The sequence below is a fragment of the Lissotriton vulgaris genome, chromosome 8 (assembly GCF_964263255.1).
Source record: "Lissotriton vulgaris chromosome 8, aLisVul1.2, whole genome shotgun sequence".
In the NCBI taxonomy this organism is placed as follows: Eukaryota; Metazoa; Chordata; class Amphibia; order Caudata; family Salamandridae; genus Lissotriton; species Lissotriton vulgaris.
Window position 1 is genome coordinate 588,468,133 of NC_141696.1, and position 23,196 is coordinate 588,491,328.

Sequence of the window (23,196 nt, forward strand, 5' to 3'; positions counted from 1 at the left end):
GGACCAAAAAGGACACCAGACGCCCCATTGATTACGACAAGCTGGGTCAGTTACTTAGCGCCCTAACCAGCATCATTGCAGACAGGTATGAACGGCTACTCTTCGGGGCCGCGTTCACCACGGCCTTCTTTGGGGCTTTTCGGGTAAGCGAAATAGTAGCCCCCAACAGGTCAGGCCCGGCGCAGCGCTGCTTGCAGGCAAGGGACGTCAAGCCGATGGTAAAGACGGTGGAGCTCACGCTTAGACAATCCAAAACGAATAGGGCTCGAAAAGGGGCGACGATTCGTCTACATTGTATCCCGGAGGTGGGGCGCTGCGCAGTGTGCTGGCTGCTGCAATACATGGCGGTTCGGCCGGCGGGGGATGGCCCCCTCTTTGTGCACCGAGATGGAAGGAACTTGAGCAGGTTCCAGTTCACGGCCATAATGCGCCAAGGCCTCAGCAAGGTGGGGCTCCAGGCAACATCATTTGCCCCGCACTCCTTCAGGATCGGGGCGGCCACCTCGGCATCGCAGTATGGCATGCCAGAGGACAGGATCCAGGCCGTGGGCAGATGGCGGTCCAAGGCATACAAGTCCTACATACGGCCGCATCTCATATAAAAAAAAAAAAAAAAAGGGGGTAGTAGGGGGGAGGGGGAGCAGCCGCCTTGGGATGCCGCACGGCAGGGTTTTATTGCCCCCCCTTTCCTCGTCCACACCCGGTGCGCAGAAAGCCACCTTAATGGAGCATTTTCTCTCGACAGGAGGACGCCCACAACTGGTATGGGTTGTGGGACACTCATTCGTGTCCAGAATGGAGTCCTGGTGGAGGCGAGTGGGGCACAACCAAAGCAGACCCAAGGCGACGTACATCCGCTGGATCGGACGGCCCGGCATGAAGTGGGAGCAGTTACTACCGACCCTGGACGGCCTCATGGCAGACTCAGCCTGGCTGCCAGATGTGCTGATCATACATCTAGGAGGGAACGACCTGACGCAGTTGGGCCGCAAAGCGGTGGGCCAAGCCATCCAGAGGGATATCGCCAAAGCGGCGGCGTGGCTGGGGACCACGACAGTGGTGTGGTCGGAGATGATCAGCAGGAGGCACTGGAGGGGTGCCGACTCAAATAAAGCGGTGGACAACGCAAGGCGCAAGCTAAATACCGCCATGCACAAGTTTTGCGCAACCAACGGCCTGGAATCAATCCGGCACGGCCTCATCCACCCAGGCCGCCCAGAGCTATATGGACAAGATGGGGTGCATCTGTCCGATAAAGGAATGGAGGTGTTCTGGGGCAACCTGTGGGGCGCAATGACGCTCGCGGGTTGTCGTTGAAAAGGAGCAAGAAAAAGGGGAAAGTAGGTAGCCACGAACCAAGGGGCAAAGGGGGGAGCCGCAGAAAGACGTGCGCCTCCCTGCGGCGTGGCGGAAATCCTACAATCGTTGGCTAACCAAACACACCGGTGGGCGGTGTGTAGGAGGAGGGCCACTCACTTTTCAATGCCGTACGGCAGGGTGACGTGGCCGCACAAAGGAGGGGAGGAAAAAACGGAGACGGCACTCGCGGCCCAGACCCGGCCGGACGGCAGGGCTCAAATGGTAGCGAGCTGGGGACCTAACTCCAGGCAAAGAAGCTCCCCTCCATGACACCCAAAAGGGGTGTGGCCAACCAACTACCGGAACACCAAGAAACTGATTAAGAACTGGTTGTACAAAAGTGCCATTTACGAACTGATGGGTGCACGAGAGACAGACACCTGTACCACGGGAAGGTGTCGTAAACTGTAATGTGATGTGCATGATTTATGGTTAAAGTTCGCAAATGAAGATTGTACAACCAGTATGTTATTAATATTGTTATTAATAAGCAATATTGTTATTAATAAATCTGCGGCCAACAATGACCATCAACAAGAACTGAGATTGTTGGCTGACATTATTGGCTAGGTTTGTCGTGGAGATGGGGGAGGAATGCAGATGCCGACCGGCAAGTAAGTATATACGGGGACTCACTGAGTAGGCACATGCGAGGGTTATTGCAGAGGCCGCCGCACCCACCCGCAGGGTGGGGGAGGCTCAAAGGCCGGCGCCATAACCCACGCTGTGCCAACAGGGGGATGGAACTGGTCCTGGGCGCCCCGAAGCGGCCTGGACCAGCGGAAGCGGGGTGCGCACCAGCCACCCCGACAGGAAGTGACCTTGTGACTTTGGCGCCCATGGGGGGCGACCAATGGCCAACCTGGCTACCTTTGAACCCCCCAATCAATGGGGTTTTCACCTGAAGCCCATAGGGGGCTCAGGGGGGCGGAAACGGGGTGCGCACCAGCCACCCCGACAGGGAGTGACCTTGTGACCTCGGCGCCCATGGGGGGCGACCAATGGCTAACCTTGCTACCTTTGAACCCCCCAATCAATGGGGGTCTCACCTGGAGCCCATAGGGGGCTCAAGGGGATTTAAGCACCGCCGCTCCCCAGCCAGAATCACAACGTCTTCGAAGGAGCTGGGAGAGCGGCGCGACAACGACATCGTTTGAAGCCCACCCACCCACACCTAAGGAACAGCAGAGTCGCAGTGCTGGACAGTGGGGAAAGCGTTGGCGGAAATCCTACAATCGTTGGCTAACCAAACACACCGGTGGGCGGTGTGTAGGAGGAGGGCCACTCACTTTTCAATGCCGTACGGCAGGGTGACGTGGCCGCACAAAGGAGGGGAGGAAAAAACGGAGACGGCACTCGCGGCCCAGACCCGGCCGGACGGCAGGGCTCAAATGGTAGCGAGCTGGGGACCTAACTCCAGGCAAAGAAGCTCCCCTCCATGACACCCAAAAGGGGTGTGGCCAACCAACTACCGGAACACCAAGAAACTGATTAAGAACTGGTTGTACAAAAGTGCCATTTACGAACTGATGGGTGCACGAGAGACAGACACCTGTACCACGGGAAGGTGTCGTAAACTGTAATGTGATGTGCATGATTTATGGTTAAAGTTCGCAAATGAAGATTGTACAACCAGTATGTTATTAATATTGTTATTAATAAGCAATATTGTTATTAATAAATCTGCGGCCAACAATGACCATCAACAAGAACTGAGATTGTTGGCTGACATTATTGGCTAGGTTTGTCGTGGAGATGGGGGAGGAATGCAGATACCGACCGGCAAGTAAGTATATACGGGGACCCACTGAGTAGGCACATGCGAGGGTTATGCGCTTAGCGGTCAGAGCCGCTTTTGTTTTCTTCGAGGCCGCTGCCTCACTCAACGGCAGGAACGGTCTGAACTGTGCTCCATGCAGATGCTCCTTGAGCAGCTGGTGCTCTGCAGGGTCGAGGCAGGTACCTCTACTGTACTAATGAACTACTTAAACTGGATATCAAAATCTGGAGAAGAGACTGTTAATTACACAAAATACTCCATCTTCAGTAGAGGAATTGGATGTAGTACAACACCCTATTTACCCTACTTACCCTATTTACCCTATTCATATACTCAGTTCTGGAGCATATTGGGACAAGTAACAGGGCTCGTGCCGAAATATCGTCTGGCGCTGGCTCACGGAGTTTACGGCTGGCTAACCGAGCAGAATTGAGGCCGCCCTTTCTGATGATTGCTGCTGTCTGACCTCTGACCTCTGATGACCCACCTCCCCTCCACTGCTATCAGTACCATCTACTACTTGACGGCTGCCTTTCCTGATGACTGCTGCTCAAGCTGATAACCACCATATCTCCGCCGCACTGCATTGCTCTGTCCCGCTGTCTTATTCTGCGGCTGGCTTGAGGTTAGGCGGGTTGTGCGGGTTCTTTGCGGAGCAGACAGGCGTGGAGGTAAGCTGATGTGAGTGGTTTGTTTTGACTGTTGGTGTGGCGGAAAGGGGGGTAAAAGGTCGCCCCCTGCAAGACACAGGGTACAGGGAATAGGGAAAAGAGCTTCAACTGAGCAATAACTGTATAGCACTGTGCTACTGAGCATCTGCCGAGCAGGGAAAGGAGTCTTACTATTGATAAACCAGGGGAGGTCTTAACAACCTGCAGCGAAGTGTGAGCTAAAAACTGCAAAAACGGGCATCTAAATACCTAAACCAACGTACAGAAGGTTGTGGGGTGGGGTGGCACGATCGTGGGAGTAGTCTTCGATCGTGTTACAAACCATCAAGCTCTTATTTACTGACTGTGTGGAACAGAACAGAAAGACAGAACTAAAGAAAAAAAAGGGCACTATGAAGTCAGATACATTCGTGGCAGTATAACAGCTAAACGAGAGTCAAAAAAACGCAAATGAAAAACCAACATGTTGGAGGATGCAAGGGATGAACATCACAAGAAGCTTGCCATGTAAACCTGAAAAATAGTACTCTTATTGAAATAGAAAAACCAGTAGACAGAAATTCCTCTGTATCAGACAAGAGTGGGTAATCACCAAATCTGGAAACGAGCAAGAAAACTATAATAAGGCAGTTCTCATATCAACCGAAAATCTTTACAAAATTGAGGGGCATATTATCAAGGGATTTATCTCTGCTTTTTTGGCTTTAAAAGCCAAGAAAGTGGAGATAAAATGATCTCCCTATCAGCAACAGGGTGCTAACATGCAAATTCGCATGTTAGCACCCTTTTTCACTATGCTTCACTTTGCATCTCTAATGAGATGCAAAGTGGGCGTTCCAGAGCAAAATAATAGGAGCAATATCGCTAAGCGACATTTCTCCTATTATCAAGCTTCACGCTAACCCTGTTAGAGACAAAAAAAGCAGCGCTAACCATGGTTAGCGCTGATTTTTTTACACCTGGTATTTTCCTGACTTAGCCATGATATCCTATGGAAGGTGGATATCATGGATAGGTTTGTAAGCCCCTATCATCAAGCTAACACCAAACTTTGAGAAATTATCATTGGTTTTCCAGCGATAATCTCTCATTTGGCAGTTAGCGTGAGGATTTTTATCACTTCTGAGATAAACGTTGCTAATAGCAAGTTATCTCAGCGATAATTTCCGGCGATGCTTAGCGATAAAAAAATCGTTGCAAAACCTAGTTAGCAATAAATATAGCTGGTCGTTGGTAATATGCCCCTTAGTTTCCTAAAAAACGTGGGGGACGCCCTACAATTAAATACAAAAGAGGTGCCAGGACTTCAATCACTTCTCCAACCTTTTCAAACAAAACAATCATCACTAATCAGAAAAGAGTGGACTTCAACTCATAAAGGGGAAAGCCCAGACCAAAAAAGAGATAAAAGAGACAACAGCTGAACAGTCAAAAGCCCTCTACGAATAACTTCAACCCCGCAATCCAACAAAACACAGATGACTTTTGAAAACATAAACAATATGCAAACAGGAGAAGTCGAGGTCTTCCAAATTCACAGGCAATATGAAGCAAATAAAAGGGCTGATGACGCACAAAAAAGAAATTAGGACAACCTCGAAACCAGCTTGGACCTGACTAGTGTCAATGAACCAGGAAAAAATAAAAATAGACTTGATAACTGTGCAATAGCAATGACACCAAAAATGCACAGCCTAAAAACCACGGGAAAAACCATTGTTGAGGTGCACTAATCTCAACCAAGAACGGAAGGGGGAAACACAGGATAAAAGAAGCACCCCAATTCTAATTGATGAAACATCAAGCTCCCAGCTAGAGTCATCTACTGGAGAGGGAGGAATCAAAGATCGAACCTTGGGATCAAGCTCAACTGAAAAATCGGGAGAAATAAAAATAGTTTCATACCTTGGGACGGAGGGACTTAACTCAGCTGGGAAATTAGAAGAAGTAGAATTTGCTTCAGACCTTGGAATGGAGGGACTAAACTTGGCTGGGAAATTAGAAGAAATAGAAACTGCCTCAGACCTTGGTATGGAGGAATGGGAAGGTCTAGTGGCTGCTTACACCAAAGAGAAAAGTGGGAGCGGGCTCAACACCAAAATAAATGACAAAATATGTGGATACAGACAGGACTCACACGAGGGAGGAAAAACAATTGAAACTCGAGATGAAGCAATAAATCCAGCTAGCAAGGAGGAAATACAAAAAAATGCTACCCAGGATACAGCATGGCAGAGCCTGCTAAAAACAGTCCAACTATTGGTAGAAGCACTGCACTACCAGTCAGATAATATGGACACCCAACTGACGCTTTTAGATACACTGGCGGTCTTTGTGGTCGCGATTGATGGGAAGCTGGGCACATTAAATACACTATTAAAAAACAAACAGGAACAAGTTCAAAACACGCCCCAGGGTTGTGGATGCGGCCCGATAATTGACAAGCTGGCCACACTTCCATCAATGCTGAGTGATCTATGCACATTAATAAAACCACTATCACAAGGAAAAGAGAGCCACTGGTGTGGACAAATAGTCGGGGAAATAGATAAGTATCCTCAAGAAAGTCGCACTATCAACAAAAAAGATAAAACTAAAATCATAGCACCTCCCGTAAATATTGAAAACGTCCACACTGTGGTATTGGAGAAACAGATCCACAAGAGTCAGAAAGGATAGGCGTAAGTGATAAGAACAGCTGATTATGAACTGGCTGTAAATCAACGAAATGAGAGGGTTGATAATCATTTAAATTCAACGCAAAGAAGGGCAAACAAACGCAAGGGGAGGAATCAAAAAAAAAAACTAGATAGAGCGGGATTCAGCCACCTCTTCAGGTCATTGCCTCTGTCCAACCAAGGTGGACTAAATAACATCAAAACTGATGATGAAGAAGGAGAGACTATTAAGGAGACTGACAAGAGGGAAGGAAGAGAAGTTTCATTCCAAGAAGAAACCAATAGACCCTCTCCATTAAGTCTGGAAAAAACAAAAAAAACAAAAAAAACACCAAAATCCAATGCAAAACAAGCAAGGTGGCCTGATTACCAATTCTACAAGGAATCCTAATGAAAACACTGGAGTAATGCCTGGGAGCGAAAGTGCCTCGTACTCTCTAACCAAAATAACGGGGAGAGTCATGGTAGAATAAGATGAGAACATACCAGCACCAAGTAGACAAGCAACTATATCTACACAAACAAGAGCAACTCCAAGAATAGACATCAAGGAACGCACAAGTTGTGGGGGATCTGAACCATCTGTCCTCAGACAAAGGGACAGGAATCAAATAACAACCATAGGAGGTCAACAGAAAATTCACGTCAAAGGGAGCATCGGAGTGGAATCTACCATATATCAAGCATCACCCAAAGAAGTGCAAGAAAACAGATTAGGACGTGGAGGAGTTGTAGAAAACAAAAATAACAAAAAGTCAGAAGACATTAGAAACACAACAGCAAACATTGTATGGCTCCTCCCGGACTACATCTAGAAAGGAAGTCATGACATACTGAATAGAGGGAACATCTTACGGCTCATATCTCATGTTCCATCTCTGGCTAGCGTGACTACCTTGGACCTAGTCTCCATCGAATTTATTACAGTAGCAGGCTCGAAGGCGGAAAAAACAAAGGTAACATGGACTACTTCTTTAGTTGCACAGAATATACTGGCCGAGAGCAAAACCTTTAAAAACTGGGCAATCTCAATTACCCCTCATATAAAAAACAAAATACCCTGATCTATTAATCCCCTCAGGAAGAGAAGGAGCACAGAACTGCGGTAATAGATCTGGAATGTCAGTACTCCGAGGTGCAATAGGGAACACTGGAGGAAGAATTAGGGAATGTAAATGTACAGGATTTTATATAGCGCAAATCACCAACCGGTCTCTAAGCGCTTGCTTAGGGAACCCGTCCTAGTATTCCCCTGTGAGATAACCCCAGCAGGGTATCCGCAAGGTGAAAGCCAGGCATCCCGCCGCGAGGGGCCGTTGTGGAGATTAAGCAAGCTATTGCCCAGAGGCGCAGAGTGTGAACCCACGAATCGAGTAGGCACCGGAGCGAGAATTGTCGAGTCCATGGACATTTTAGGACTCAAGACCCCGCCAAGCCAGGAATTGAACCCTGGTCCTGGGCTGACCTCTGCTTCCAGGTCTGCCTCCTCTAACCAGTGAGTCACACTTCTCCACCTGGAACCTGGAGATCTGGAACCCACAGGTCATTCCTCAGATGGCACATCAACAGGTCCACCTGACCTGAGATGCATCGTCAGAACAATTAACAATCAAGCAAAATGACCAACAATGGATCTTCCTATATCAAGCAGACATAGAACTACAGAATATGTTCATGGAATGTCAACGACCTTGCCTCCAAAATGAACAATCAAGAATTTGTCAGTTACATAAGATCATTTGATATTATGACCTTTCAGGAGACCTGGCAAGAGGAACCACCGCATCTGCTTGGCTTTCTACGTTTTTTTACAAGTGCGGTGACAGTTGCAAAATATGGTCACCTCCAAGGGGGCCTTGTGACCTATGTTTCGGTGGCAAGCGCCCATGAGATCAAGGAACTTGGTCCGCCCAGTCCCAACTTGTTAACACTAAATCTTCTCATTTTGGAACAAGGCAAGAGGGGCGCAAATTTAATCTTAATCAACGCTTATGTTCATCCAAAAAGGAAAGTGAAGTTAATAAAAGAACTATGTAATTACCTAGAGGAAACTACAATCAAAACGTCGAATATGGATGTCGTGCTCACTGGTGACTTTAATCTCAACCTAATGGGGAACACAACAGACGACGAAAATCATCTTCAAAATACAGCCTGGAATATACCACAACAAGCGACTTCAGAAACATCAAAATACACTATCAGCTAGATTCATCAAGCATTTTTGAGGGCGCAAACGGTACGAATCGCTGAATTCGGCCGTTTGCGCCCGCAAAAATGGCATTTGGAATTCATCAATGGGTCATGAACTCGCAATTTGAAAAATTGCAAAAAATTGCGATTTTTCAAATTGCGATCGCATTTAAGGAATCTCAATTTCAGATTCCTTAAATACTATGCATGAACCATTAAAAAATTGCGATTTTGCTATTTTTTGCCGCTATTTACCGCGTGGTAAATAGCGAAAACTGAGAAAAATGCACATTTGTGCATATTTCTCAGTTGTATGTTACACACACACATAAGTGTACATTTTCATTGCAGGGGTGCTACAGGGTGTCCTTTGGAAACCCCTGGCACCCTTGAAATTGCATCCTAATTTGCGATTAGCAATTTGCTAATCGCAAATACGGAATGTGTAGGAATCGCAATTTATTTCGCGATTCCTACATGAATCCCGTTTTTTGCAAGTCCTTAATAGCGATTCCTTAATAATCGCTATTAAGTACTCGCAAAACGGGACTATGATGAATCTGGCTGTAAATTAGATAAACAGGCACTAGAGAACCTTGAGTCCTACAGCATTAGAGTACTAAATGGAAGACTCGTTGAAGACACCCCACCAGCATGCATGTTTCACTCATCAAGGTTTAGCAAAATCTTGGACTACACGTTTATGTCACTATCTCTCTTTCACTATGTTACCTCCTTCAAAATAGGGGAAAAAACTGACAGTGATCATTGCCCTCAGGAAATCACATTGAACATCTGCAAGCCCAAATTTGAGCAGTCTCTGGTCCTTATTGACTCAGTTTATACCGTCAGTTATGAAAGAATCAAATGTTCGGCAGCCAATGAGGGAAGCTTGCGTGATATGGCGAAATTGCATTTTGAGGGAAGAATCGGAGCAAGCTAAGTTGAGAAATGGGAGTGTTTTACAAAAATAATGGCAGGCTACTCCACAACACCGAAACTTGACATAGGATCGATTAATAAAAAGATGACTTCGCTTACAAAAGAACATCAAGTGAAGATAAAACGTACAAAGAAATGTATCTATCAAATATTGCGCCAACTTAGGTACTCTCCAAGAGATATGGTGAAACGTGACCGCTTACGGAAATTGAAGGCTACTTTAAAAAAAACGAAGCGGGAAGCAAATAAAGAAATGGAGGACAGCTTATGGGCAAAACTACAGACTGACATAAAACAGAACGACGGGGCGAAATTCTGGAAATCAATCAATTCCTTTTTAAACCCTGTGCATGATGGAGTGTCCTCCAATATTAGCAAAGCTGCATGGGCAAAGTATCTTAAAGATCACTTCACACAACAAAAGGCCTCTGAATTTGAGATAGGAAATGAGGGCAACAAATTAACAACACTGTGTGAAACTTTCTATAAACAAATAGGTGGCAATACAATCATGAAAACAGGAGAGACAAACTCACAAAAGATAATCATGCGCCAAATCAAAAAGGGAAGAAGGGAAGGGGCGCCAGGCCCAAACAGTATTCCTCCCATTCTTTACAAACAGAGCGAAAGGGAATGGGCTGGAGCATTAGAGACACTATTCAAGGAAATAATACAGTTTAAAATATTACCTGTTTCCTGGAAGGGTTCAAGTATCTCTCCTATATTCAGATCAGGAGAAAAATCACGACCTCATGGATAATGAGGCCAAGTATTTTGCCGGGATCCTCTTGGAAGAATTACAGGCCTGGGCTACAGAAAATTCCCTAATCCCCGTAAATCAAACAGGTTTTGCTAAAACTGTGGGGACAACAACGAACATCTTGACAATGGGCCTGTTAATTGATAAAGCCAAAACCACCAAAATGCCAAACCACCTGTGCTTTATCGACTATAAGGCAGCCTTAGATCACATTATTTGGAATCTCCTGTGGTCGAAACTGAATAAGTGGGGGATCCCGAGGCCCTTGCTAGACTTACTGATTAACCTGCACAGTGACACATGGATACAGGTGAAGTTGGGCGATGGATCTCACCTGTCCAGATGCATCCCAACCACAAGGGCCTAAAACTGGGATGTGTTTTGGCCCCAACCCTTTTCAATCTGTTCTTAGGTGATCTAATTCTGATTTTAAACAACTGTAATTCCCATGCACCGAAATTAGGAGGCCAAATACTACCCTTGTTACTATATGCCGATGACATAGTGTTAATCAGTCGAACAAAAATAGGGCTGCAAAATCTTGTGGATGCAACTCAGTTGTACTCAGATGATAATCAACTGACGATAAATCTACAGAAGACACAAACTATGTCAATTAACAAAAAAGGGAAAACCAATTATGGCTGGTTTTGGAACAACAACTGTTTCGAAGACAAAACTGTGTATAAGTACCTGGGAGTCAAAATCGATAACAGCGGCCAGTTTACCATCCAGAAAGCAAGCATTAGAGGAAAAGGCATTGCGATATCTTTCTCACCAAAAAAATAAAATGGCAAACTCACCAGTCCCTCTCTCCTGCCCCTGGCGCAAGTTATAAGAGCTAAATTGTTGCCCACAATTACCTATGGGAGCGGAGTTCCGAGGGGAAGGGCTGCGGCGACCCTAGATTGAACTGTGGCAGCGGCATATAGAACCATATTCAGCTTGCCAAAACAAACCTCTCCGGCCCAACTCAGGCTTGAATTTGGAGGCCAGAAGCAGTCTCTGGCAAGACAAGGTGCTTACATAATGACCCGGGATAAAGTCCGCAAGGCAAAAACGAAGGAACTCTAAATAGCTATTTATGGTCAGAATTAGAACGGAATCCGGCATCGCCAGCCGCTAGATACTTGAAAAACAGCCAAGTAAATATAGGGCTACAGGAGCTGTGGAACACCCCTACTAATCATTTTACTATCAAAAGATTAGTAAAAAAAACAATAAAACACCTCTCATGGATTGAAGCTAAAGCGAGTGTTGCAATGAGCTCACATGGGTGGATTATTCTAAACTCTTACTATAAACAAGGCCGACAGTTATCTTGAGCTCGGATACTCACGCTATATAAAACTGAAGTTCCTCAAATTTAGATTGGGCGTGTTACCTTGCACACGCCATTTCCCACAGTGGATGAGGGTTAATGAGGGTTCCCTCTGTCGTCTATGTGGCATGGCGCTAGAAGCCATGGAACATTTGCTGTGCTCCAGTGAGAAGCTGTTGGTGGAAAGGAAACGGTTATTGAAATACCATTGCAACCAGCTAGGAATACGTACATGAAGACAGGCAGTTCTTGCCTGCTTTGCCCCCTGTGACCCGCAGTTGAACTGCAGCTTGGTGAAGTTCTTGAAGGAGGTAGAAATAAAGATGCAGAAAACTGACCCTCCGTCATGTTTTTAGAGGTTATCAAACAACGCAGAATCCCTTTACTGGCATTCTATACAGTATCAAATTACGGAAGGTGGAAGATATGAGAATACTGGAACTTGTCCCCATGCCATAATTTACAGAGGACATTTAGAACAATATGTTTACTATTTTAATTTTCCCTAACATATATTAAATCTCATGAATTTTGATAGGAATTATAAATATACATTTTATGTGAATGTAATTTTACTCAATTGATGAAAAATGTATTGTGCGCCCATTAGTGTTTTTAAGGATGAATTGCAATGGTTTTAACTAACTATGCTAATAAACTATTACTTACTTACTTACTTAATACAATAAAGGCTTGCCCTCTTGGCTTTTTTTACCCCCAACAGGAGCCAAATGGGGGGCAAGATTCTCTGGGGCATGGCCCAAAAAGATACCCTCCTCCCCACCATTGTTCATTTATCCCTCCAAATCGCTTTGGTGTTCTCTCTGGCTTAACAGAGACTGATTGAGACTGCGTGCTCAATCTGGCGATCTACTAGATTGGGGAAGGATATGGTTAAGGCCTTATGTCTTAGAGAGAACCATAGGAAAAAATGGTTGTAGGAGTAGGCATTTAATGTATTTACCTGGTTCTTTGGTGCTAAATTCTACTATCCCCAGTATGGTTCCAAGGACACCAGACGCCTTTATTGGACATCAAACTCCTGTCCCTCATATGAATAAGGGGAGAGGTTTGTGGGCCTTAATAAAGACCGTTTCATCCCTAAAGCATTTAACTGAGGCAGGCACGATGAGTCAGGTTACAATTGGGAACCAGGGTTATGTAGCTTCTTGCGATACTGGGTGAGGCAATGCCCTTGTTTAATCTCTTGCTACCCCAAGTAATCCTTGTGATTCGAGCTCAAGGGAGGTAGTGTCCACTTATATGCTCCATGATTGGGTGGAGTCTATAGATACAACAAACCAAGTTGAGAGAGAGGGTTACATTAATGTATCCTCATTAATTTCATCCCCTTGTGGTTTGGACAAGAATCCTATTTATACTAGGTGCAAGTATTCTGATGTTGAGAATACTAATCCTGCAGAAAAACCTGACCAAGCAGAATTACTAGTCGTTAAGTCTGGAAAGGATTTGATCCCGCAGAATAATATTTTCCCCTTCTTCAAGATATTATCTTGGAATATTGCTGGCTTGGAACCAAAACTAGTCGATCCAGAGTGGTTGGCATATATAGCCAATCAAGATATTTGTTTGTTACAAGAGACATGGGCGACAGAAAAAGTGTCTCTTGATGGGTTCACTAGTTATAGTTTGTAGGCCAAACCTGCACCCCATTTTGGGAGAGCCAAAGGTGGGCTTTTGATGTTATTTAGGAATGGCTGTGCTAGCAGCTCTACCCTAATGGTGATTGATAATGTAGATCTGATGGAGATCACTGTAACCTTTTCTTCGGGCCTCAGTTTGACTATTTTTTATATTTATCTAAGGTGTTCTAGGGGATTGGATAAATCACCTACACTATCTCTTTTGGAGGAACATGTAGAAAATCTGGATTCTAGTGTAAAAGTCATAGTAGCAAGTGAGTTTAATACCAGTTTTGAACCTTTGATAGTGATCATAATTCCCTTGAAGTAACTTTGACGGATGATTCTTTAAACCAAGACAAAAATAACCACATAACTTTTGTACCTACCCCTGTGGTATCCAATAATCGCCGGAATGTTTCATGGCCAAATGTTATGTCTAATCAGATACTGTTCCCAAAGATTTACAAACTTTATGTTATGTACTAAGAAGCATATGTAGGGCTGAATATGGATGCAGTTTCTGTTCTAGACATTCATGTTGACGTGTCTAATGCATTACAGGAGATTTTTTTACAAACATTGTAGTAGTAGGACTTCTAATTCATTGAAGGTGGTGAAAAGGTTTAATCTGGCTTGCAGGTTAGCCAAGTCAGATCTGAGAAAGACTATAATAGAAGGAAATAGTACTAATGTTAAAGCAGCAATATCACACTACAAATCTATCTTGATTAAAGCCAAGAGGAATTGGAACAATAACTTATGGCAAGAAATTTTGGATGCCGGGAAAAAGAATGACATAAGACTATTCTGGCACCTTGTTGCCCAAACAAAGTCAGAAAAACCTCATTTACATCAATATAATATTTCCCCCGATAAATGGGTATCTAATTTTACAATGCTTTAGGCTTCTGGTGACTCCCAGGTCCTTGATAGCACTAGATTTTTAAATGTATGGCCTATATTAGATTCCACTCCTCTTATCGTCTTTAGCTTGGGCAAAACAATTAAAGCGATTGATTCGCAGAAATCTGCTAAAGCCCCTGGACCAGATAAAATACCTGGGGATTTATATAAATCTGAACCTCTGATATGGTCCTCCTACCTTAATATGTTATTTAATGCCATTGCAGCTCGGGGGAAAGTACCGGACTCATGGCTTGGAGCTGAAATTATAGCTGTACATAAAAAAGGTGATTTGGGGGAGGCATTTAATTATAGACCTATCAGCCTCATTGATAATGCCCAAAAGATTTTTTCACAACAAATCCTGATGAGACTTTTGGATTCGGTTGATACACAAGAGATTTTATCCCCCCTCCGCGCAGGTTTTAGACCACGAATTAGTACAACAGATAACATTTTTAGATTTATTGTTTTATATTGGAAATATGTTTTACTGCAGAAACAACAACTTTGCGTGACATTTATTGTTCTTAGAGCGACGTTTGATCTCATACCACGATCGACTCTTTGGCAAGCCCTGATAAACATGGGTGCTTCGGCCAACTTAGTGCATTTAATAAGTAGATTATATATGAATAATTTTGCACAGGTGCGCTGGGGTCCGAATGGAGAATTGACGGATCGTATTCCCATAGAGAAAGGATTTCAACAGGGCTGTTTGCTAGCGCCCACCATATTTTCTCTTTACATTAATAATGTTGTGGACACCCTAGAACATTGTAGAAATTACTCTCCAATTTTGAATAACAAAAATATACCACTTTTACTGTTTGCTGATGATTCCCTACTCATCTAAATCTCCGATGGGCCTCCAAATTTTAATTGATATGTTATTAACATTTTTCTAATTTGAGAGACTTAGAAATGAAAAGAAAGAAAACTAAGTTTATGGTTTTTGGAAAGAAGAAAAAATGAAGTCATAGTATTCGTGCAGGTGCAAGGCCCTGGGCAGAGTAAATAGTTTTGATTATTTGGGGGTCAGACTTAAAGACAATTTAGGGTGGACAAATCATTTGGATAAATCAAAACTAATTATTGAAAACAGATCCAATGCCATTCTAAGGTTTTATAATCAAAATAATTTAAGTGCTAGTTCCTCTGCTGTGGAAGTTTACCGAGCAACGGCTCAGGGTGCTGCTCTTTATGGTACTTTACAGTTGTTAACCATTGCAGAGAACAGCTTTTTTTAGAAGGCTATTAGATGTACCATCTAGTACCCCATTAATCCCCATGTATCTTGATGTTGAAATAAAACGAGTTGCTCACCAGGCCATTTTCAAAACTTTAGTATATTGGATCCGACTATGGTCCACACTAGAACTTATAGTCTTTAAATACTCTCTGGTAGAGGTAATGAACCTTCAAGGAGCCAGGGAAATTCCATGGGTTAAATCTGTTTCTGGATGGTTTTCCGAACTCGGTATGCAAAACTTGTGGGTTGAGCCCAATTCTATTTTAAAATCTGATATTAAACTACTTCAATATAGGTACTAGGCTCATATAAATGACCAATCTGTTATGAATATCCACAATGGTCCTGCAACTATTACGTTCTTGGCTCATAAACACTCTCCACTATTTGAAGAATTTTTAGATTTCATTTTTCCATCTCCAACCAGAAACTTGTATTTAAGATTTTGTTATGGGATTTTACCACTGAGAATCCTTACAAGCAAATGGTCAGCAAACCAAGGAACTTAAATCTGCCCTATTTGCAACCTAGCACCTGAAGACAAAAAGCATGTACTGATTTCTTGAAATGAGTACTTTTACTTACACCATAAATGGCCAGTTCCTATCTGTCATAGCATGGCCACAGACAGCCACCTAGAAGCCTTTAGGATCCTGAAAAGTGATACATCACAAAAAACAGTATTTACTGTAAGTAAATTTTTAGAAGCAATGTGGTATAGGAGAGCAAAAATCCTGAAGGCTTTGGAATAATGAGTTTTGTTGGTTGATCTTTTTCCATTATGTATTGCAGTTAATTACATGTATTTTACGCTCTATGCAGGGTTCCTTTTTTTTATATTTGCACAGCCCTTATATGGTATGGGAAGATAGATTTGCTTAGGCACAGGAGGGAAATTGTTGGTGGTTCAAACAAATTACTATAAAGTGTACCTGATGGTCAGAGAGGTCGATACTTGAAGTAATATATATTTTAGTTTGTTGTACTTTTTATGGGATGTTTTACTGTGCTTTTATAATGTATTTAAACTGCCGGGAGGGAAATGTTGAAATTATTTACATTATTGCTATTATGAATATCTTAATGAACTGATTGAAATGTTTTTTGATAAATGTAGTGAGGCTGTATTGGTGTATATCAATCAATCACGGCATTTGTATAGCGCACTATTCACCCGGGAGGGTCTCAATGCGCTGGGGGAGGGATAAGTTACTGCTCGAACAGCCAGGTCTTGAGCTGCTTCCTAAAGGAGAGATGGTCTTGGGTTCGCCGAAGGTGGGTGGGGAGGGAGTTCCAAGTCTTGGCTGCCAGGTAGGAGAAGGATCTTCCTCCGGCGGTGGCTCTGCGGATGCGTGGTACGGTGGCGAGTGCGTGGCTGGTCAATCGTAGCTGGCGGGTAGGCGTGTAGAAGGTCATGCGGCCGTTGAGGTACTTAGGGCCCAGGTCGTGGAGAGCCTTGTGTGTGTGGGTGAGGAGTCTGAACGCGATTCTCTTGCTGACGGGGAGCAAGTGTAGGTCTCTCAGGTGTCCGGTGATGTGGCTGTGTCGGGGATGTCGAGGATGAGTCGTGCGGAAGCGTTCTGGATGCGTTGGAGTCTTTTTTTAAGTTTGGCTGTGGTTCCGGCGTAGAGGGTGTTCCCGTATTCCAGTCGGCTGGTGACGAGTGCCTTGGTGACGGTCTTTCTGGTTTCAGTGGGGATCCATCTGAAGATCTTGCGGAGCATGCGCAGGGTGTTGAAGCACGAGGATGAGACGGCGTTGACTTGTCTGGTCATCGATAGGTAGGAGTCCAGGATGAAGCCCAAGTTGCGTGCGTGGTCCGTTGGTTTGGGAGCGGTGCCCAGGGCTGGGGGCCACCAGGAGTCATCCCAGGCGGAGGGTGATGATCCCAGGATGAGGACTTCCGTCTTGTCTGAGTTCAGTTTAAGGCGGCTGTTCCTCATCCAGTCGGCGACGTCTTTCATCCCTTTGTGTAGGTTGGCTGTGGTGGTGGTGGGGTGCTTGGTGAGGGAGAGGATGAGCTGGGTGTCGTCAGCATAGGAGAAGATGTTGAGGTTGTGCTGGCGTGCGATGGCTGCGAGGGGGCTTATGTAGACGTTGAAGAGGGTTGGGCTGAGTGAAGATCCTTGTGGTACGCCGCAGATGACTTCGGTGGCCTCGGATCTGAACGGAGGGAGGCGAACTCTCTGGGTTCTTCTGGTGAGGAACAAGATGATCCACTCCAGCGCTTTCTCTCGGATTCCGATGTTGCTGAGGTGCTTCACTAGGGTGTGGTGGCAGACGGTGTCGAATGCCGCAGAGAGGTCCAGGAGGATGAGGGCCGCTGTTTCCCCGTTGTCGATCAAGGTTCTGATGTCGTCGGTGGCTGCAATCAAGGCAGTTTCGGTGCTGTGGTTGGCCCGAAACCCGGAATGCGAAAGGTCGAGGAATCCGTTCGTCTTGAGGAAGGCGGCAAGCTGTTTGTTGACGGTCTTCTCAATGACTTTGGCCGAAAAAGGAAGGAGCGAGATGGGACGGTAGTTCTTGAGGTCGGTGGGGTCCGCCGTTGGTTTCTTCAGGAGGGCGGTCAGCTCGGCGTGCTTCCAGCTCTCCGGGAAGGTGGCGGTGTGGAAGGAGGAGTTGATGGTGTCTCGGAGATGGGCTGAGATGGTGGCGTCGGCTTTGTTGAAGATGTGGTGTGGGCACGGGTCGGTTGGTGATCCGGAGTGGATGGAGTTCATCGTGTAGGTGGTGTCTTCAGTGCTGATCGGGGTCCAGTTGCAGAGGCTGGTGGTGGCTGGTGTTGGTTTGGTGGTAGGGTGCGTGGTCTGTGCGTCGAAGCTGTTGTGTATGTCGGCGATCTTGCGGTGGAAGAACGAGGCGAGTGAGTTGCAGAGGTCTTGCGAGGGAGTGATGTCGTTGTTTCCGGTGCTGGGGTTGGAGTACTCTTTGATAGGATCCAGTATTGTTTTCCGTGAATTATTTGTCTGTTTGAGCTTGTTTTTATTTGTTTTGTGTACTTCGATGGTTATTTAAACAAATAAAGTTATTCACTACTACTCTGCTAAATTAAATTTTGTTATTCATAAGCAAGCTTCTGGTGCAGCAGTAAAGTCTCAAACTGTTCTATTAATTTGTTCCCAAATGCTGAAAAAGAAGAAGTATTTTAAAACCCCCAATTCTCTTTCCTCCAAAAACAAAAACAGATTAAAGAGGTCACTTACTTCTCAATCTTCTAAAGAAGAATGATTGTGTTGTCTTAAACAGTAGATTTAGGGCCAGATGTAGGTAAATCCGATTTACCGACTTTTAAATACCGAGTCATACCGATTCGGTATTTAAAAGTCGGTAAATTGGAAGGAGGCAGATGTAGGTAAAAAATTACCGAATCTGTCAGAGTCGGTATTTACAGATTCTGTAAATACCGATTCTGTATTTCCCATTGATTCCTATGGGCCTTGAAGCCCATAGGAATCAATGTGTAATACAGATTCGGTATTTACAGAATCGGTAAATACCGAATCCTGCAAGGGTGCAGGGGGGTGTCACTTTGACACCCTCTAGCACCCCAATTCTGGACTTGTGTGCAATGTGGCACACAGACATGCCCTAAGGGCATGTCTTTGTGTCACAGTGCACAGGTGTGCATGCACAGAAGTGCATGCACACCTGAATTCGGTATTTTACCACCCAATAGGATTGGGTGGTAAAATACCGATTTTTAAGGGCCTGTGGCACTCTTAGGAGTGCCACCTACATATGGTTTTTCCGAATCGGTAAATATACCGATTCGATATTTTACCGATTCTGTAAATTTACCTATTCGGTAACTTTACAGAATCAGTAAAATATAGGCCCCCTACATCTGGAAACCCAAATACCGGTCGGTAACGGCCGAATTCGGCCGTTACCAACCGGTATTAGGGCACCTACATCTGGCCCCAAATCTCAATTCTCCCAATCAATACACCCATAAATCCACTCTGGGAATCTTTATAATTGATTACATCATTGTCTCATAATCTGCCTGCAAACCTAAATAAGTTTGACAATTATAAATACTCAGTTTAGTGATCATAGAACACTGTTATTCTATGTCAATTGCAGTATATCATTTGTTGGATCGCTGGGATTTAATGAATCCAAGTCATAGTTTAAAGAAGTCATGCAGAAAGCATTGGTCCATTCCAAGGATATCTTACTTAAAAGAGCTATTGGTAGGGAGAGTTAATGCTATATGCCTTTGGAAAGATGATTTATGCAGCTATTTTAGTACATTTATGAGGCTGATCACCTATTCTGTTTCTGAGAGTTCCCCCTAACCCATATAAATCCAACTGCTGGTTGTTCCGCTCTCTTAACAAAGAAATAAACAAAATGGTTAGAACTCAATCTGTCTCCTTCTCCTTCTAGGAGGCACAGATCAAGACTGATTCCAATATTGCTGTGTCTGAACTGGGTTGACAAAGTGACATAAAAAACGATGATAGATTCATCCCAGATCTGTGACTGGAGGTTAGTGTCTGAAAAGTTTCAGCGCTCCGTCCATCACCTCCTTGTGTTTGTTTTGTTCCTATTAAGTTGGCAGGGTATGCCCAGACATGGGTCCCTTGCTCACTTCACCACTGGATTCAAGCTAGCCTGGCAGATGAAGGCTGTTATCCCGAAACAGGCTCTAGGATGAGTGTTTCTGGTCCAGGGAAGATATGGCTTGGCTGTTCAGGCTGGACTGTTCCCATGAGGCACAGGGTCAAGACTGATTGACATATAGCTGTGTCTGAACTGGGGTGGAAAAGTAAGCTAAAGAACAATGATGGATTCAGGCCAGATCTGTGACTGGGGGTGAGTTTCTGAAAATTTTCATTGCTCCATACATCATCTCCTTGTGTTTGCTTTGTTCACCCTAAGTTGGCAGGGTATGTCCAGATGTGGGTCCCTTGCTCAGTTTGCCACTGGATTTAAGCTAACCTGGCTGATGAGGGCTGTTAGCCCGAAACCGGTCCCAGGATGCTTGTTTCCGATCCAGGGAAAACATGGCTTGGCAATTCGGGCTGGACTGTTCCCATGACGCACAGGGTCAAGACTGATTTTCATATAGCTGTGTCTGAACAGGGGTGTTGAAGTGAGCTAAAGAACGATGATGGATTCAACCCAGATCTGTGACTGCACGTGAGTGTCTGAAAAGTTACAGCGCTCCGTCCATCATCTCCTTGTTTTTTAGTTTGTTCGCCCTAAGTGGGCAGGAAATGCCCAGACATGGGTCCCATGCTCACTTTGCCACTGGATACAAGATAGCCTGGCTGATGAGGGCTGTTAGCACAAAATCAGTCCGAGGATGCTTGTTTCTGGTCCAGTAAGACATGGCTTGGCAGTTCGGGCTGGACTGTTCCCATGAGGCACAGGGTCAAGACTGATTTGCATACACTGTGTCTGAATCAGAGTGGCGAAGTGAGCTAAAGAACGGTGATGGATTCAACCCAGATCTGTGACTGGGGGTGAGTATCTGAAAAGTTTCAGTGCTCTGTCCATCATCTCCTTGTGTTTCCTTCCTTAAAAGAAAGAGCCAGGTTAGAAAGTTCTGCTTAAAATGAGAAGCCAGTCCCAAGGATTAGTTTAAGAAAGCAAAATTGTGCCTGGCTGTGGATCAATTTAAGAGAAGCTGCATTTAGAAAAAGTGTGCATACCTTTTGGGAACTCACTGCTGACTGCATTGCAACAAGAGTGACATCCCACCCCATGTCTCTATTAGCGAGTAAGTGTGGGCAATTCAATTAGGGAATTATATGTGGACAATCCCGGTGTTGACTTCTGCATTGAAGATCTACCCACTGACTCTGGGATTATGCTAATTAGCTATGTTCCACCCTCTTTGAGTCTGATCAAGTCTTCAATTGTGGCACTGCTGGCTTCTATTGCAATGGGCCCAGACTGTTGCCGATGCCTCTAACCTGTTGTTAGACTCAAGGCTCAATCCACAGGAGCGACAAGAACTCTCCCACACTCTTGTGAACAGTTCAAGGATGAGAACATAAATTAATCTCAAACCCTTATTCTGTTCTTTGGAGATGTGGGGATTAGACGCCAAGATGGAGAGTCTTCTTTTCCCCCAGCCGGTTTCCCTGCAGGTGTACCAGAAAACAGAAGGGTCTAACCTACAGGGAGACACAATGCAAACATATATAAGAATCCTGTCTCCCTCCCACCCAAGTAGGACAGAACAAAGTAGATTCAGTGCACGCTCTACAGAAACATACTTTTCTCTTACCGGGTGGACATCTAGTCATTCCTTCCATGAAATCCAAACATTGGTTAGGAAGGTAGGTATATACTTCTTTACCTATCCAAGTAACTAGCTACTCCTTTGAGTTTCAACAACTAATGGAATAAGGGAGGGTAGACAAAGTAGCGGACCATCACCTCCAGCAGAGGTCTCCTTCAGGAGTTTTGTGAAAATAATAAGGAAGGGAAAAGGTTCTTTCCTATGAGCACAGCGTGAAAAAATAGCAGGCTGTACCAAGCCTATCCTAAACTCATTGAATCTATCTGGCTGTGTGAGTAGGGATATGAAGTGAAACACAGCGGTAACAGTGAAACACTGTAGTGCAATTTGGGTTCTAAGGAATGCCTGCGTAGTGAGCAAGAAATAAAAGGGGTGATTCCTAACCAAGGGGAGTGCGGGAGCTTGCCTGGGGCGGTATATTTCACAGTGGAATGGCTGGCAGATTGGAAGACAGACGCCGCTGGAGTCAATCAGCCCGCCGAGGTGACATAGGGCTTTCGCGGAAGCAGCCGCAGTGGAGGTGAAAGAGACTGCCGCATAAAAATAGGAATGCTGAAAATCCTGCGGTAGCTTGAAATAAAGAAAGGTCCCGGTAGCGGGGAGAAGTGCTGAAGGATCCAAAAAATGGGAACAAAGGAAAAAAAGGGAAAAGGGCTGCTGCCTTTTGGGAACTCTTGCGAGAGCCAAAGAGGGAGAGAGCTATGTTCACACATTGTCCTGAAGAAGGTGGTACACAATAATTTGTAGACCACAGAAACGCGTTGACGCACTTCAAATTGTTACATCCAAGGAATCATACGGGTGTCACATTGATGAGATAATTAATGGACACTTGCAGAAAATGATATTGAGTTCCATGTGGAGTTACGTAATTTAGGATGTTTTTAAGATTTTGCACCTTTTTTATTTTTGTTTGTTTGCTCTCTAGCTTTTAGGATCATCTATGTTGACACTTCTTTGTGTTTTTTAAATTTCATGTACTGTACAACTCATTTTTAATGAGAATTTTTGAATTATTGTTTCACTTATATTGAATGTACAATTTTTATTAAAAGCAGAACGTGTACTTTTATATATTAGTTATGTTTCTGTATTGTTTTACATATTTGTCTATTGGGGTCCGAATGTATGATGAATGATGTGGTGATGTGAAACAACTTAAAATAAGGCTGTAGGAATTGAGACCCAGAAATCTAACTGATTTAGCATGGTGTAAACCTTCCCAGGAGAAATCTTTTTCTTACCTACCTGTGGTACCCCTTCTCTTGGGTGTGGGGTCACTCCCATTTCTTATTTTTTCTAGGTATTGCATTATGACCAGTGATTGTAACTCCTTACAACTTCTTATCGCTAAAGACATATTTTAACTAAAAAGAGACAAAGCTTTGCAACAATTGACTTGTTATATAAACTATATTGATGTCTCAGTTTA